This window comes from Ambystoma mexicanum, chromosome 11, assembly GCF_040938575.1.
Source record: "Ambystoma mexicanum isolate Mex_15411 chromosome 11, UKY_AmexF1_1, whole genome shotgun sequence".
Classification (NCBI taxonomy): domain Eukaryota; kingdom Metazoa; phylum Chordata; class Amphibia; order Caudata; family Ambystomatidae; genus Ambystoma; species Ambystoma mexicanum.
This window is the reverse complement of record NC_090934.1, coordinates 796,279,279-796,298,105: the sequence shown is the minus strand read 5'-3', so window position 1 is coordinate 796,298,105 and position 18,827 is coordinate 796,279,279.

Here is an 18,827-nt window from a genome sequence, read left to right as displayed (position 1 = left end):
TTGCACCTGGAGGTCTGTATACAGGTGAGCAAGTATAGTTCTGGAGCTAGACAGTGGGATTTGAAAGGATAGGAGTTTTGGCGGAAGATAAATTGTTGACTTCTCGGATATTCAGGTTAGATTCAGCAGAGTCTTGAGTCTTCCTGTCTTTCTGTCTTTGCTGACCTGAGGATTTTTTCCATTGCTCTTGCCTGGAGGTAGAGCATACTTGCTGCCAAACACCATAAGAGCCAAGACTCTCCGCGGAGCGGTCGCAGAGTCAGCAGAGTCAGCAGAGTCTTGTGAGTCACTGGTGGCGAGGTGGTGAGGTTTCAGTAATGGGAGACCCTGATCTCCCTCAGTGTCCAAGTGGGCAAGGATGAGTCCTCCAACATCCCCTGATCCGCCTACAGCTGCGACGTGAGGCAAGCGACGCTGTGTTCACCACGGAAGCCGTCCATCATACTAAAGTAAGGCTGACTATGGATACTAACATTTATACTAACACTTTTAGTGCTTCTAACATGAACAAAAGCCTCCCCCTAATTAGCACGAGATTTCATAGCTCCACACAAAGTTTAATGAAAACAATGCCAAATTCCTTGTCACCAATCTCCCTGAATGCTTTGAATGCTCTGAATGCAGGAACTAAGCGGCCCCCACCCATTTCATCTAACGACAGTGCTCAAGCAAAGATAATGCTTCACAAACATTCACTTACGGACACCATGCTCTTGGCGAGTTCCTTGGATATGTTGGCGGATCTGGGGGGTGGTGACGTGAACACCGCTGGAGGCTCTCTGTGCTCGCCGGCTGAGTCCCAAGCTGTTTCTTCCTTGCGTGTCTTGGCCGTGCATGCACCGTCGGTCTGTCGACGGATGCAGCGCAGTCGCTCTGAGGAGCAGAAAGCCATCAGAGAAACGAAGCACCCGATGCATGCTACCCCCTTCTTTTCGGCGTCAGACTCATTTGAAAACTTACCAGCATCTCCTGATATGGTCTGCAACATGATTGAGAAATCTATTGTCACTCCAATGAGCCTGCCGAAGCATACCACACATTTTCTGTTTACAAACAAAGCACCTCAAATGACTGCCTATGAGCTGATCCATAAAGACTGCCCAATAATATCTCACAATAAAGTGTTTAGCGTATATGAGCCCCTTGGCAAGCTCTGCTCAAGATCAAAGAAGATCTTAATAAATACAGATGCAACACATCCCAAAACATGGGAGACTGCTCAAGAAGCATTGATTGTGCACACTTTACATGCTCCTTGTGGGAGTAGCGATCTTGGGGAAGGTGACCCAGGCAGGTCAGTGAAAGGGCCTAGATTATCGCCTGCCCCTTCTATTCTAGACCTCACAATTCTTGAAACATTCCTGGTCAATAAACCGACAAAAGATGCAGAACATCAGTGTACGCTACAAAATACTTTTTCTGGAACCCCAAGTTCAAATTCACTTGGGGTAGTGAATAAACTTTTACAAGACCTAACGAAAATCAATTTCGAACAAGTTGGAGCAAAAACTGATTAGGCTGAAATAGTTTTTAACCCTCAAATACCAGCTAAAAATGGTTCGCAGTCCACTAAAGTGAACCCCTCAAATGATATCACTGGTCGAACTGCTCCTTCTAAACGCAGAGTATTGAAGACAGTCACTCTACAGGTATCTATTGCTCCCAATCAAAAGTACAGAAGGAGGGGAATCAAAACATAATACCCTCAATACAAAGTAAAGAATGATCGATGCACAACTTCACAGATGCAATTTCGAGTATGACTTCTACGAAAAATGTAAAAGAGTCTAGTCTTGATGACTCTTCTTCTGACTCATCGATCATATAATGGGAGTACCCCAAAATTTGAAGAGTACAGCACAGAGCTAAATCAAGACGACCTGAAGGATCATTTAATCAGGACAAATTAATTACAAAAATTGTGCTAGATCTGCAACCAATTTTAACATTGACAATGACTTTGACTCTCTGTCCATTCATTAAACTTTATGAACAAATGAAGGACAGCCTGAACGACTTAACTGCATTGGTTGCCCTGATGAACTCCAAAGTTATTAACTTGGAATGCAACAATAACCTATCTAAACAAATGGTCTATGAATCCACAAACAAAATTTACTTTTCTTTGTCTATCCTAGCAGATCAAAAACAAAACAATAGTGAGGAGAAAAAACTTCTGGCTGAGGTGGCCAAAGAAGCTCTTGGTTTATTAAGGCATCACAATCACTCCTCACATGAGGGAAACATTTATCAGCATAGGACATCCCAGGTGCCTCCTGGAACCAAGAGTGCTGTAAAAAGCATGGCAAACAAAGAATCAAACACAGAGTCATTGGATAAAGAGCCTTCCATCTCTGCCAACAAACATCTGCTGGCCGGAACTTGTCAACCGGTTAATAACGTGGATCTAGTACAAATACCCACGGAAGGGATATTGTCCACTAATGCTATACCAAAAAGCCCTTTACACAGTGGAAACTTAGCATCTGACACGAGTCAAACTTTACCAACCATCCAGGTCTGTGATAGAACTTTGGAAACTGAGCCTGAGTCAGCAGCCAAAATCACATCTTTTGCCAGCGCGGTGGAAAGTGCGCAAAACACTGGAAACATTGCAAATGTCGACTTACAATCTCCTTCTACCTCTGTGGACCTGAGAGACCGAATCATTGATCTTCAGAGACCTGTGTTACCAGTGGTCATGACTACAAACTCCACCAAAGAAGTATTTTCGACCTTCAAAGCACCCCAAAAGAAGTTGAAAAAACTGTACTATCAAAACCATTGCAAATTAAAAAATCCAAAAACCTAAAGGGGAAAAAAGCTCGCACTTTCAACAATTCGAGAACATTTCTTCGAAATATTAAAGCTAGAAGCTTTACCCTAAATTCAAATGCCGTTTGCACACAGTCAAAGCCTGCGGTGCCATCCAACTTGAAGGCCAGTGTTCTAACGCAAGATGCAACATTAGACGTCCTCTCATCAAACAACGCAATTCCAATCAACCACTTGGACTTATCTATTTACGAAGAAGATGAACTATACGAAGTTGATACAGTCCAAAAAGCGAAAAGCGCTGACTGTGAAGCAGACAAAACTATTGTACTTCCAGATCCGCCGCATATTCTCAAGGCTAAACCAACAAGAGTATGCACAATAGTGCATTCTACCTTTAATTTACCAACAAGGCTGGAAACCCCACAGAGCCCCCCCTTTGTGACCCTATCCCAAAAATGGAACAAACTTACTGCTAACTAAACCATCAAGACAACAGAGCTGTCTTAGCACAAAGTGATGTTCCAGCTAATGACTTGCAACGAAAAAAGCACGCAAAACCAAAAAAACAATTTAGACAAAAACAGGAGTATTAAAAACCACAGTAAAACACAAGAGGGAGGCCTTCATGATGGCGAGCAAAACAAACTTTAAAAAACACTTACTGTGAAAAATAAAACTGAGAAGCAAAATATCAATTAACATTTAAATGCAAAGTACTGTCTACGCCTAGAACGGATAGAAGGTATTGAAGACGACCTGTCTCTCAACCGGAACAATTACTGCATTATGTGCCAAGTCTGCGTACGATCAATACGAATGACATAAAAATTGTAGAATTTTTGAAGGAGAATCAAAACGATGCAGTGAAACTTCACATCGACTCGAGAATAATATGTAACATCATACTAGAGGCTGTACCAACTTTAATATCAATGGGTTTTGATAGCACAGAGACACAAACTCATCAAGATTCGGAAGTTAAACAAGTTAAATCAGATGCAAAGTCCTGTAAGGACAGATGACAAAACCAACCGGTTGTGCGGAATGACCCGAATAATCTTTGATCCGAGAATAGTGCCAGTTGCCAGCAAGAATCTGATGAAAAAAACAAAGCACATAAAGAAGATATAACAAGAACTCTGCAAGCAATTGAAAGTAGGGAACCCATTAAGATACTTTTCGTACATGAATGCCCTCCCCTGAGATGAGTTTCCCTATCACCTTGTTTAAATAAAGTCAGTGGCGATTCTGCAGACTGGAGTTGGATTTCAAAAGCTCTAGTCGCTCAGAAACGAAGCTAATGCTACGAACTGGGATCACCAAAATTGATCACCATTGGATGCTGGAACACTCAGGGATTTGTTCATCTTTTTCAAATGAACTGGCTGGGAAACTTGCACATAGTGTGTTTGCAGGAAACCTGGCTTGCTGAGTGTCCGACTATAGAAGGCTATGAAATCTCCCTAAATCCAGCAATTAAAAGAATTATGGGAAGACCTTCGGAAGGACTATTGACATTTGTACAAAAGAACTGTGGCTATAAAATTCAAGAAGCCATTAATATCTCACCATACATTCAAAAAACATGATTGGTCACCGAAGGCATAAAAAAGAGTGAACAAGATGGCCTTCACGTTATCAACGGTTATTGGCAACAAAGTGCAAATGGCGCATTTGGCTTTGTTGATCAAATTACATACATAATAGACCAAATTTATGAGTTAGAACTGGCTCCAAAAATGTTTGTATGCAGAGATTTAAATATCAACTGCTTGGAGAAATTCAATAAAACACAAAACCGAAATGCGACAAGACCGAATGCAGCTGAACAATGGTGCTTTGAAATGGAACTTAGAAACATACAACTTATAAACGACAACACTCCAGGTGACATACCCGCAAAAGCAACTTGGAAGAGACAGGCGCAAGAGTGAACACTGGACTACTTTTTTGTCTCTGAAGCTCTGCATATGCGTGTTAAATCATTACAGGTAGTTCCAAAACTCGAAAGTGACCACAACCTAGTACTGAAAATCTATGACCCCCAAAATGGTCATGTACAGTTATGTTGAATCAAGTCGAATTAGCCTCAGATTAACCAAACATATCATCAAATTCACTAACAATGCTTATCAGAACGAGCATTGGCTTTTTGGAATATCAACATTTACTCAAAAATTTCATGGACAAGAACAAGGTTTGAAGAACCATGTATTCACTAATAAACACGCATTTGTCCTCGACATATTGAAACAAAAACGCAAGATGCAAGCTCAAATCAGAGCATGCGGGAAATCACACACAATTGAAGATGCGGATAACAACAAAAAGATAAAACAGTCATATAAAAGCTGGCTTAAATCACATAGATCAATCACATTCCAACATGATGCACAAGTAATGCTTTCAAAAATGAGAAATAATAACACACGTCAGTTCTGGACCTTGTTCAATGATCAAGAGGGCTCCCAGACTGCACTGCAAACAAACACGGTGACTGAGAACGATTGGACGAGTCATTACGAGTATCTCTATAAGAAGAAAGGAAATTCTGTAGATCCCTCCTTGCCCGCCCTAGACACGTTGGACTTGCGATTTGAGAGATTTGATATTTTAGAAATTATTAACAGAGTGAGCACTTCATGTGCTCCCGGCCCGGATGGCCTAACCAACTTTATACTAAAAGAAAATCCACAGGCCTGGTCGGACTTCTGCTATAACCTCTTTAAGAATATTGCAAGCATGTGTGTGACAACAGCTTCCTGAAAAGTGCAATAATTGTACCAGTATTTAAAAAGGGAAATAGGGCAAACCCAAAAGATTATTGCCCAATTGCACTCCTGGAAGTGCAGAGTAAGATCTACGCTACGCTCCTACAATGCAAGCTATTAGCGTAGCCCATCATGAAGAAGCATATTGATCAGAGACAAACAGGCTTTGTCAAAGGAGTTGGGTGCAGTCTAAATCTCCTAATTGTCAACATCTTGAAGATGGATGCCATAAGAACAAAAAATAAGATCTATCTGGCCATAATTGATTCATCACATGCTTTCGACAGCATAGATCGAGAGATATTATGGTAAAAAATGACCAAGTAGAAATGTCCTGCAAGTCTCTTTTTGGCAATAAAGGAACTGCACACAAACACGGAAATAAGAATTATATTAGATCGCTCCGGTAAACTATCCCAGCCTATTAAGAAACAGTGCAAAGTAAAACAGGGATGCCCTCTAGCCGCTATTATCTTCAACTTGTTCATTTCTGATATCGATCAAGCCATCGAAAGTACTAGATCATTCTCATCTAAACTAAATGGAGTGCATATACGTCATCTCTTGTATGCAGATTACCTAATACTACTAGATTCAACTCCAATTGGCCTCCAAAGAAAATTAAATGCACTGGGGCAATATGTGAGAACTAATGGGCTGAGTATTAACATTTCAAAATCAGAAATACTTGTCCTTGAAAATCTGAGTGGCCAGAGAAAGCAACAACAGCCACACTTTCGATGGCACATGGACAAAACTGCACTAAACATCACAATGAACGCACGTTATTTGGGAATGCAAATTAACTCCAAAATAAATGACAGCCCATGGTTTGAAAGAACCAAAAAGAAATGCCACCAACTGGCAATTCAGGCAGCCGTCTTAAATAAAAAGTATGCCAATCCTGTTGCCGGTATTAACATTTTATAAACAAAAGGTGGTCCCTGCACTCATTTTTGGCGTGGAATGCGCATTTGGCTACCCACAGAACTTATCGAGTACTCTTGAGAACGTTTTTTGGTCTAGAGTCTTGAGTCTACCTAAAGGAACACCCACCGCTTGTATCTGACACAAACTTAGCTTAACATCCATCAAAGCTCAAGTGTGTTGGAACATGCTCTCCCTATACAGGAAAAGCATGTTGACGAAAAACCTTTACAATTTCAAATCTTGCAAAACACAGGCCCCATCAATGAGAACTCAGTGTTCATGCTTTGGGTAAATCGATGCAGAGATTTAATGGCTGACCTTGATATCAATTTGGACACATTACAAACAAACCCAGAGCATGCAATAAAAATGTTATGGAGACACGACTGGTGTTTAACTTGCGAACAAAAAGAAACCATTGTATAATGAAAAACGTCCCATATGATAAAAGAACTCTCAATGAAACCCAAAACTTTTGGAAACTATTTCCCGATCTACAACGGAGAAGAACTTAAATGAAGTTTCATTTAAACTTGTTTAACACAAAAGAAATAACAAGTACTTAGTTGGGAACTAGTAACATGATTGATCAATGCTGACTTTGTAACTCCAACGAAGAAAAGCTGAAACATCTAACGTTATTTTGCTCGGCAATCCATCACGAAAGAACAAATCACCTGGGAAGGTTAATTTTGAAGCGCCCGATGTTAAGTGCCGAAGACTGGTGGCAGCTAATGTTTGATGAGACCGATAGGTCTCTAACCATAGCACTGATTGTTTTATGGGAGAAATTTTGTCTCACTTTCAAACTTTGAATGAGGAGTTGTAAACTTTATTTCTCTCTACAAACATTGTGGAATTCAAAGTAACTGTATGTAGATCTACTAAGTGTAGACTTTTCCTTTTTTTCTTTTTTCTTTTCTTACTATACCTCCTCTTCCTTTTAAATGGCTATTAACAATAGAAGTAGCAAGACAATCTGAAGCTCTCCCATAAGCATAAGCTGAAGATGAATGAAAATGCACGTGAATGTAAATGTATTTTAAAGGTTTGTAATAAAACATAATAAAAAATAATTTGCAATGACAGCTACCCCACCCCTTATCCCAAGAGTTGTGTCTGCTCTGATAATAGAGTAGTTCTCTGGGATGGCCTTTGAGAGAGATGGTCTGGCAGTGGCATGTAACCAGGTTTCTGTTACTGCAAGATGTAATCATGTCTGCAATATCTAAAGCATGGGCTACTAGAAAGCGTGCGCTGGTGAGGGCACCTTTGATTGTAGTGGTGGCAGAGGCCACTAGCTCATCAAGCTGGTGTGCACAAGATAAAGGAGGGCGAAGGCCGTTGGAATTGTGAGTGAGAGATGCTGGTGGAGTAGGAGGTGGTGTTTTGGTGTCCCTTGGATGTGCGGTGGGAGTTCTCAAAGGCATATGCTTGAGACTGGTGCAGGATCCTAGTCTAGCATTTCTTAGAGGCACGGGACATGCAAGGTCAAGACTCCTGATGTTGGGCGTTTTCAGGTGGGAGCCAAGTTTAGTGTTTCTCAAATGAGTGGGGCATGGGATAAGGGGTGTAGGTGGAGTGGCAAATTTGGAAATCCATTCTGAGGGTGACAGGATTGGCTGAGGGGGGGTGCGTGGCTCAGGACGGTATAGAAGGGAGAGTTTTATCCCAAGTGTTAGGTGGGAGGTTTGAAGGTGATATGTTGTGGAATAAGGGGAGGATAGAGGCCATGGTAAGTGTCACTCTTCTTAGTGAGGCCATGTTAGAGTCCAAATTAGTTAGGAGAGATGAGGCGTATACAGCAGTCGTCTGGTGACAGTAGGCCAGTTCAAATGTTAATTTGAGCTATACAATCAGGGTGTGGTGTTATGAGGTAATCTGTGGCGACAGTCTGATGCAGATTAGCATTATAACAATAGGCTAATTCCATTTATGCATCACATTATAGTGTCGGGGTGTTTCTCCCGGGGTCGACTCGGCCGTCCGCGGACCTCTGGGCTGGGAGGCCCCAACTCCTCCCGTGTTCCCCAAAAATGAGTATGAGACACACGCAAGAAGCAAGGTGGTTCTGCTGTTTATTGAACAACGGCAGGGATGGGTCTAGGATCGTACGCGTCCGTCCAGACTCTCAAAGTTCGAGGGGCTCGCAGGCCCCTTTTGCCTGAGTATGACGCGCTACTTGCGTTACCTGGGAAAGTTAGCAAAAAACCTATCGCCACTCTGGATTGGTTCCTCGAGTGGTAGGGTTAGTATAGCATACATATAGAGAACATTGTTAGTGGTTGAGGGTCAGTCAGGTGGTATACTTGGGTTGTCCCTTCTATTAGATACTTGAAAATTGTTACACGAAGACCCCTAATGATTGGCTAATGTTAGTGGCGTCAGTGATGAGTGCCCCCATGTTCTGATTGGTCCACTCGCGAGCCCCCCAGCCTGGGACCATCGTTGTTCCCAGCTCGCGGTGTACCTGTCACTTGCAACAATATGTAACTATGTGTTCGTGCAGACAATGCATGGATTTGCTCATAGGCCTGAGAGCAGACCATTCCCATCGCTGTAGGTGTCCATTGGGTCATTTCATTGTTGCAGCCTGTGTCCCAGACGTGGGACCCAGGCGACTTCTCCCTCGTGGGTCTGGCACCTTGTCAGGTTTGGCTTGGTCACGTGAGGAGAGACTGTGGCTGAGGCAGAATTCTGCACATTTAAAGTTGTATTTGCTTCTGCGTGCCTGGCTTTGCTTACAGGTGTGACCTTGGTGTCGGCTGGTAGCATATGAGTTGCAACATCGCTCCCTTGGCTGTCAGCTCTCATTGGGCTTGATCTGCGTGGTCAGCACTTGTACTCTTGCTCGTTCAGTGTTCATGGCGGCTCTTGCTTGCACCCTACTTGGGTCTGGTTCATAGGTGGGAATGTGTAATGCACGGCACCTGTGTTGCGGTGCAACATGGCTTCATAGGAAGTATCATGTCTTCGTTATATTCTCATCACGATGCAAGGGTCGGGAGAAGCGTCAGCAAGCGTGTAAGCGAGTGCTCTGTGCGTCTTGCGTTTCTGCATTTCGGAAAACCTATGTGAATAATAATAAAGATGCGCGTCAGTGGGTGTATCCGTCACCTACGTCATAGCACTGATTATATTCTTTGTGTGGGTTGGTGTGGGAGTGTCCAGTGTGCATGGTGGTACGTGTGTTCTTGGTAGTTGGCTAGGTCGTCATGGCATCTCTAATGATGTGGGTGCTTGTTGTTGAGGTCTTAGTCGAGTTCATCCATGCCGCAGGTGTCGGCTTGAGTAGGGCAGGCTGGTGGGCAGGCTGGTGGGCACATCCGTATGTTCTTGAACCAGGGTATTTGGTCGTCTGGTAGATAGACGAATTCATCTTGTGGCGGGTGCCTGGGCCGCGATCCTCTGGGCCAGAATCGCGAGGAGATTGGGGGAGTCTTTTCTCCCATTCTCCCACTTCAATCCCCCCTCTGGTCGACTTGTCGACCACAAACATATCTTTTTCTTTATCTCCTCTTACTGCCCATATTTTAGTCACTCCTCCCAGGTGTCCATAGTGGTTGACATGGTCTTCAAATGACCAGCACATGTATACAAAGCTCCCTCCCGGTTTGCAGTATACCCATCTTCCGATATAGCTCCTCGGGTTTCTTGGGTTCTCAAGCTTTACGGATGGTGGGTCTAGGTGATTGGCGATGATCTGTCTGCGCAGTTTCTCTCTTTCCTTTATTATCACGTCTGTGTGCTGGTCATCGTCAGTTGGCATCAAGGGGTGCATGCCGACCATTTCGATCATTTCGTCTGTAGTGCGTGCCTTCCTGGCCTTCCAAAACCTTATTATAATCAATACAGCTCCAACCAGTATTATGCATCCAACTATAATCTTCAGCCCGCCCAACAGCCATGATGGCAACCATGACCATAACAATGAAAACCAGCTATCATCCTTCTTTACTCCTTTACTTTCTTCCATCATCTTGGAGTGCATCTGGGCCAGTTGTGATACTGCTTCGGTAAGTGTACCATTATCGGCATCGTTAGCAGGAATAATTGTGCAGCATGATTGTCCTATCTTTGCGCAAACTCCTCCCTCCATCGCTGTGAGGAGATCCAATACATATCTGTTCTGTAGTGCTACCATTCTCACTGCTCGCAGTTCCTCTTTTATTGCATTGAATCCGTTTACTGTTGAATTAATCGTCATCATTAGTTCCCATCGGGTTATCTGGAGCCATTTAGCATTTGCATAAGCTTGTAGTCCAGGGTGTATTATTGACGAGAAGAACATAGCAGCCCTGCTAAATAACCTGTGTTCTGGTGGGATAGAAGTAAGTGCGGTTTCCGACCTTCCCCACAGGTAGTTTCCTGTTAGGGGTTCTCCTTGTCTCTTTTTCCTCTTTAGGACATTATTGTTGTTTTGTTGTTGTTCTCTCTCTCCTGTGATTGTACAGATCTCTTCTTCCTCTTGTTTCCTTCATCCATTTTGGGGAAGTTGGCCATATTCACATGTTTTTGGGGCACCACTAGCGATGGTACATTGATGTGTACCATTGTGCATATACCATTCCACAACGGGGGCAGGGTGTGATATGCCTTATTTCCACAGGCCCAATAGTGATCCATTATCACTGCCGTTCCAGCACCCCCCTCTGGTAATTCTAACACGCTTCCACAGTTGGTGTTGTATCCCACCTCCACATCTCCTCTGTGTTGGTAGCATAACTTGGGCGCGGTCAGCAGTAGTATGCTTATTTGTTCTTCATCCTTCTCCATCCATGTCAGCATGGGTACGTACTTGCCCCATGTCGTGCAACATCTGTCATTGTGTTCCTTTATGCTGGTAATATTTTCTCTTGTTACCATGTTGCTACCGACCACTCCTATGTCCCATTCATTGTTCATGTATACCTTCCCTGTTATTGTTACCAGTGGCCTTTCCCAACAGCCTTGTGTACCAGGAACTTCAGTGGTGTACCAATCACATGGTAGGTATTGTAGTGTTACTTTCTTCCTTTCTCCCTTTTCAGGGCCACTTGTCATGTATCTGAATGCTTCAGCATGCAGACTGCTCTTATGGTAACTCAAATATGACTTGAGGAAATTGTTTTCGCATGGGTATGTGCCTCTTCTTTTCTACTCCATTCTCATCACCGTTCTTTGAAATCGCCCTCTCGTTTGGAATAGTGCCAGATATACTATACATTGTGTCGTCTTTTCTTCTATTTCTGTGGCGACGAATGTTCGAGAAGCGCTCATGGCGTATGGGATTAATGAGCAAACATAACAGCTATCTTCTGTTGTCTCCTTACCTATTTGGGTCATGTGCTGGTACCACATGTTGTTTGAGACGTGTGCTGAATCTGTTATGTAATTGTCAATACCCCTGTTATCTGAATATGTGCTGCGTTTAACTCTACTTCCCTTATGCGGAGGATTGCTAGTACCACCTGACGTCACACCTGTTGCAGCCGTGGGAGGAGGTATGTTAGGTCTGGGTGCAGCCATAATATTGATAGCATAACTTTTCTGCCATACAGAGGCAGCCAACAGACCAGTGATGACCAATACTCCTATCATTTTTATTACAAAAGCTAATCTCACCGGCATTTGCTCTTACCTTGCTGCAGTCCTGCAGCTTATTCTTGCGACGTTAAAGTTGCCCGCCTGAAAATCCTCAATACGCTTGTTATTATTGTTAGTTGTTGTTATCAAGCTCTCCCTACCAAGTAATCGTTCAGTGCCCAGGCGAAGAGCTGTTCCCACGCTAACCTTAGCGATCTATCCCTTAGCGCAGGTAAGTGCTGGTGAAGATGGGGAAATGATTGTTCTATGGCCAAAATAAATGCGGTGTAATATACACATACCCTCCTTCTTTTCAGGTACTTCGGTCTTTTTATGTGATATACAAATTGGTGTGATAGTGCTTCAGGGGTGCTATCATCCGTGGGCAGCATCTACTCCTGGGCACAGTACACTGTTAGTCACCTAATTTCTTAACAGAACAATTATACACGGTACCTGCATGTGCGAGAGAACAAAAAAGAGAAAACATACAAGTGTTTACATGTGTGTGCACAAAACAATGTCCTTCAATTGGGGGTGACCTTAACGGGGAGGGGGTTTGGGGCTCAATTGGCAGAAGTCTGTTTACTTTTCGGTCTCGTGACCATGGGATGGGCTGTGGGCAAGTGTCCAGTGTCTATTTCAGTAGTTGCCTTTGGGGAATCTGGGGTGTGATCACGTATGGTGACACTACTGTCATCAGCTGTGGCCGACGTTTCCTTCTCCGTAGCCAATTCCGTTGCTGTCGTTGCTCTTCCAATGGCCCTGTCGTTAACAGTAGGGCGGGTCTGGAGTTTGTAGATCTTCACGTCGTGTAAGTGATTCCAGGCACGCTTATCCTGCAATTTCACCGCTCTGGTAGCTACCTCTTCTACCAAATGAGGACCAGTAAAGCGTGGGCCGTTCCACTTTCTATTGAAGTTGAGGAGTAGCACATGCTCACCTTTAGCAATTTTGCTTAGTCCTTCCTTTTCCAGTTCCTTGTCGGTGTCTTCTTGTTGAGAACTCTTCGACCCGCCCCGCGTGCGCTCGAGCTGTTGAGATACAAATGCTACACTAGTAATCAAGGAAGACACATATTGATACATTTCATCACCAAGAACAGTTGCAGTGTTTTCATAGTCTGTGAATGCTCTTGATGTAGGCGTTAGAGGAAGGCGCATTTGACGTCCTGTCACCACCTCGTGAGGAGTGAGGTGGTGATCAGACCCTGGCCTATTCCTTAGCTCAAATAGAGCTAGCGGAAGAAAGTACAACGTACTCTTCTTTGTTGTTTGCTGTATCTTTGCTATTTCTTCTTTCAATAGGCCATTCAGGCGTTCACATAAACCGTTGGCCTGTGGGTGGTATGCACACTCAAATTTATGCTTAATGCCCAGCAAGGACGTGATGTGCTGAAACATTTCATTAGCAAGGTGTGGGCCGTTATCTGACCGCAACACTTCACACACACCCCACCTGGGGAAAACCTCTCTCACTAGAAATTTAGCTGCTCTGAACGCATCTGCATGTGAGCAGGGTCCGGCCTCGATCCACCTGGAGAATGGGCATACCACTACAATCATATACCTATTTCCTTGACATACATTGATCATATCAACGTAGTCAATATGAATGTGCAGGAAGGGTCCCTCTGGCCGGGGTATAGTACCTTTTATCACTTGCAGCGTGTGACTGGCCGTAAACTGTTGGCATGTAAGGCAGTTGCTGATAAAATTTGTTACATGAGAATTGAACTCGGGGCAGAACCAGTCTTCCCTAATTCGTGCTGCAATGACTTCCTTTCCTGTATGAGCTGGGTGATGGAGCTGGGCCAGGGCGGTGTTCAACAGTGCCAACAGCATGACCACCTTTCCGGTGTTATTTTGACGCCACAGTGCGTCATTTGGGGACATCGTACATCCTCTTTTTACCCATAGTTCCTTTTCTGCCATTGGCGCGGCCACCTGTAATTCCATTATCTGTGTGGCTGGGAGATGGGTGTACCCTTCTTTCATCAACATCTGTTTGGCCATCCCCCTCCCTTTCCCTCTCTCTGACTCTGGGGTGCCATCAGCTCTCCTAAACCCCCTTCTCTGCCATTTTATCAACCCCGAGTGGACAGTTGACTTGACATATGCGCTATCAGAATATATAGTAACTCTTTTGTCAACGCTTTCCTTCAACGCCAAGATCAGTGCAACCAATTCTGCTGCTTGAGCCGAATAATGCTGTGGTAACTGTACACATTTCACCGGGGCACACATCAAATCTTCTGTCATTTTTCAACTGCTGCCCCAGTTCTCCTTATCCCATCACTTTGGTCTATTGTTGATGACTCATCAATAAACAAAATGTCTCCACCTTTGAGTGCATCCTCTTCAACTTTTCTAGTGCATGAATACATTTCGATAGTCTGTGTACAATCGTGAGCATAATCACCTTCCTCAATAACTTCCGCTATAAACCTTGCTGGGTTAGCTGTACTACATCTGACAATTGACAGTTCAGGTCTAGACAAAATGATCTCATAACCTGACGCCCTCTGCGTGGTTAGTGTGGACTTAGGCTTATTCAATATTGCAAACAGTCCATGCTCCACAAATAGTGTGGTTGGGCACCCCATTGTAATTGATGATGATTTCTCTACCGCAAATGCAGCTGCGGCGAGACTCTGTTCGCAAGGGAAATTACCTAACATAACAGGGTCCAAGTGACTGCTGTAGAACACTATTGGCTTGTGTCCCATGCTGGTTTTCTGAGTCAATACTGCTTTCATTACTGCTGAGTCGCAATGTGAAAAGATAAAGAACTGCCGTTCATAATCTGGGGTGGCCAGTACCGGAGCAGTTGATATTGCGTGCTTCAACTCGTCAAATGCTTCTTTCATTTCCCTTGTCCACCCCAATGTTTTGTCCCCTTTGTGTGCTTCTCTCAATGCTTCAAGTAGGGGTCCTATGTATGAACTGTAGTCAAAACCCCATGCTCTACAGTAGTTGCACAATCCCAGGAACTGCTGCAGCTCCCTCACTGTTTGTGGTAGTGCCGTGTTTGATATAGCTTGTGCTCTTTGTGGTGCAATCTTTCTTCTGTGTTGGGATATTAGTTGACCAATGTATAATACCTGTTCCTGACAGTACTGCAACTTTTCTTTGTCTACCTTGTAACCTTTTTCAGCCAATACTGTCAACATTTTCAATGAGTCTTCCCTGCACCTTTTCTCGCTTGTGCTGCAAATTATTATATGGTCAACATATTGCAGCAACCTACTTTCCAATTCAACGTTTCCCAAGTCCATCTGTATTACTCTGTTGAAAATTGAGGGTGACTCGCAGTACCCTTGTGGTAACCTGGTGTGTTTCCATTTTGTGTTTCTGTACGTGAAGCGTGTCAAGTCTTGTGAATCTGCGTGCAGGGGTATTGAGAAAAAGGCATTTTTGAGGTCAATCACTGAGGCCTCTGCCGGAATTCCACATAATATTGTGGTCGGGTTTGCTGCTATATGGTATTCTGCTTCTACAATGTTGTTCAAGGGTCTGAGGTCCTGGATAAAACGCCAAGACCCTCCTTTAGCTTTGCGCACTGGGTACACGGCCGTGTTACATGGTGATTCTGATGGTACCAATATGCCATTATTTATTAGGGCCGGTATTGTTTCGTATATGCCCTCATCTGCCTCTTTTGATAGTGAGTATTGTTTCACTCTAGGTAGTATTTATTCTTACTCCCCGATACGCTTTATGCAGCCCACGTCATAGTGACTGGTGGTCCACAGTGATGTTGGAACTTTTGCCATATCTTCCTCGTAAAAGTGAACTGGGGTAGATGCGGGTGCTTCAAGTGCCATGGCCATTTTCTGTGCCACTTGCTTATATGTCACTCTTAGCCATATATCTACACTCATCATAAATACCATTTCACCCTCTTCCTTGTCTTCTGAAAAGAGCTCCTCATCGGACACCTGGGTGAGCCTGCATCCCTCAGCCAGGGCTATCACTGCCCTTCATGCTCTCCCTTCCCTGTCTTGGGCATGTACTGCGATATAATCAGCAGTCGCTATAATACTCTCGATGCTCACCGATATCACCTTCCCTTCTGGTTCATTGGCTGGTGTCTCAGGCCTGGCAAATATGCTGCTGGCCTCCTCCAGATCTTTCCTTCTATTCCTGGCATCCAGGCGAATGCCATGTCCGTTCCGTACTGGAACAGTTCGCCATCCACTGGCTCAGCCCTAGTTACTGTCTGTCCACAGTATGCTTGCAGTATTTGTCGTGCAGTGAGCATGTTTATTCCTGGAGTGGAACAAATTATGCCATCCTCCGTGAAGGAGATTGTCATATTTAGCCTGCTCATTATGTCCCTCCCGAGTATGTTCACTGGTGATTCCCTTGAATACAGGAGCGGGACAGACATGTCATAATCTCCAATAGATAAGGAGATGTTATCAGTAAAGGGAACCAACCCCCTAGCCCCAGAGAATCCTTGGGTGTTCATGGCCTCATCTGACATCTTAAATCTACCCTCCCTTATGCAAGACCGGGTTGCCCCAGTGTCAACAAGGAATGATAATTTTTTGTCACCTATCGTTACCTCAATGCGTGGTTCCTCTGCACTATTAGGTGTTATCGACAGGATGGGACACACCAAGGACGTCTGTGGGCTGTCCTATTGTGGGTATAATGATTGACCACTTCCTGTTGCTGTTGTGTTCCAGGACAGTCACCCTTCCTAATTGTGTTTGTTGTAGCTGTGTATCGGTGGAGGTTATCTTATGGTCCTGTATTTGAGTGGGCTGCTGCACTGGCTGCACTTGGTGTTGTTGTGTTATTGCTACCTGTTGTTGCAGTAGTGAATATGTCTGTGGCTGTTGTTGTGTTACTAACTGTTGCTGTGTGCTGTTCTGTGGAAGCCCCTGCAGTTGTTGGTAACCTTGCTGCACCCTTGTAGGCCCTTGTTGTCCTTGTTACCCCCATGCTTGTGTGGAGGGTCTCATTCTACATGTACGTGACATGTGTCCTAACATTCCACAAATCCAACATACAGGTGGTTCCCTGGTCTGCCATGGGAAACTTCCTGAATTATCCTGGTACACTGGTTGCCCAGTGGGGTAGAAGCTTCGGAATCCTCCCCCTTGCTGTTGTGCAGGATAGCCATATCCCCTCCCCCTCATCATTCCTCCCCTTCCCCTGATGTTATTATAATATCCAGTTCCTGATGTCATGTATCCTCCTCCCATGTTAGCCGTGTATGGTGGGGGTGGTGGCAGCTGTTGTGTTATAATTCGTGGTGATTGTGGTAGTGGTGGTATTTGTAGTTGTGAGGGATCCTGCGCGGCCACTACTTGCATGGGGTTTAGTGTCATTGTTGTTGGTGTAGTTATTAGTGCACCTTCCATGGTGTACTTAGTCAGTTTTTTCTGCACTAATTTAGCCTCTTCCGCTTTTCTATCTTCTTCCTTTTGTTTCATCTTTTCTTGCCACGTCCTACAATGGTGTACTATTGTCAGTTGTATTTCCGGCCAAGCCTTTGCTTCCATCCCCACTACTTTCTTCAATTGTTTTTGTACTGCCTTCGGGAGCCCTTGTATTAGTATGTGGTAGAATATTGCCGGTGTCTTGTCCCATTGCTCTCTAGTTTCCATAGGCCACTTCTCCTGAATCTCCTGGATATAATCAACAGGTTCTTCGTTCTCACGCATCTTGCGTGACGTAATTGCTCCTATGTCTGAGGTGCCTGGGTATTGTACCCTCAGTGCTTGCCATAATGCATGCTTGCAATTCGCAAATGGCGCCCCGTCATGTGATGTGTTCATTATTGTGACCCCGGGGAAACCCGCTCTCTTCCAGATGTCATCTGCCGCATCCCCTAATATTGATATTAGTAGGCCCTTCACATCTCCTACTGCTAGTTTCTGTCCTGCATTGTGTTTTTCGATCTCATATATCCATTTTCCCGCTCCTCCACTTAGTGATGGGAGCCTACACTTTATATTTTCCTTTTCAGCATGCTTCCAAGGGACGTATTGTGGTCTAACCCCCCCTCTCTCCAATAGTGGCATAAGATTGTGTCCCATCTGTCCCCCCAGTTGTCGCGGTGTAGAGTCTGTATACCCCTCCTCTTCTTCTGTGTCGTCTACGTCATCTGTTATGTCCATATTTCCCCCGCTCATTGCAGTTTCCCTTTCATCTCTTCCCCTTCTCTTATTATTTCCTTTATTTGATGTGGGTGTGTGTGTCCGTTCTTCCTGCCTGCGTCCGGGGAGATCTCTAAGCCTGCCGGCGTAGGGGGTGTGTTCAGAAGCGGGTGTGGGCGGACATGTTGGACGGGATGATGTGGGTGTAGCTGCACGTGTTTGCCTTGCGCCATTCCTTGTTCTTTCTCCTCACTTCCCCCCAGCTCTTCCTTCCTTCTACATGCCCATGGCGATTCCCTGTTGGTGCGGGTGATGTACAATTTGTCTAAGCTTTCCCTTTCGCCTCTTCTTCCTTCTCCCCCCATTCCTTCGTCTTCTTCGCTGCAAAAATCATCCAGGAGCGACAACCCCCAATCTGTCTTTTTTCCCCAAATCGTCACTGTTTTTAAATCTATTAAATCAGTTCCTCTCACTTCTTCTTTACCAATTGCTCCCCTTTGTGCTCATGTTGTTGCTACTTCTGTGTCCCTGCTTACATATTTCCTTACCCCTTCCCTTTTCTCTACTATTTCAGCACCTATTACCTCTCTTTTCTTCTTTAATTCCTCCATCACCTCACTACTCACCTTTTCTAATATCCTTTCTTCCTCTCTCCTCCTTTCCCATCTCTC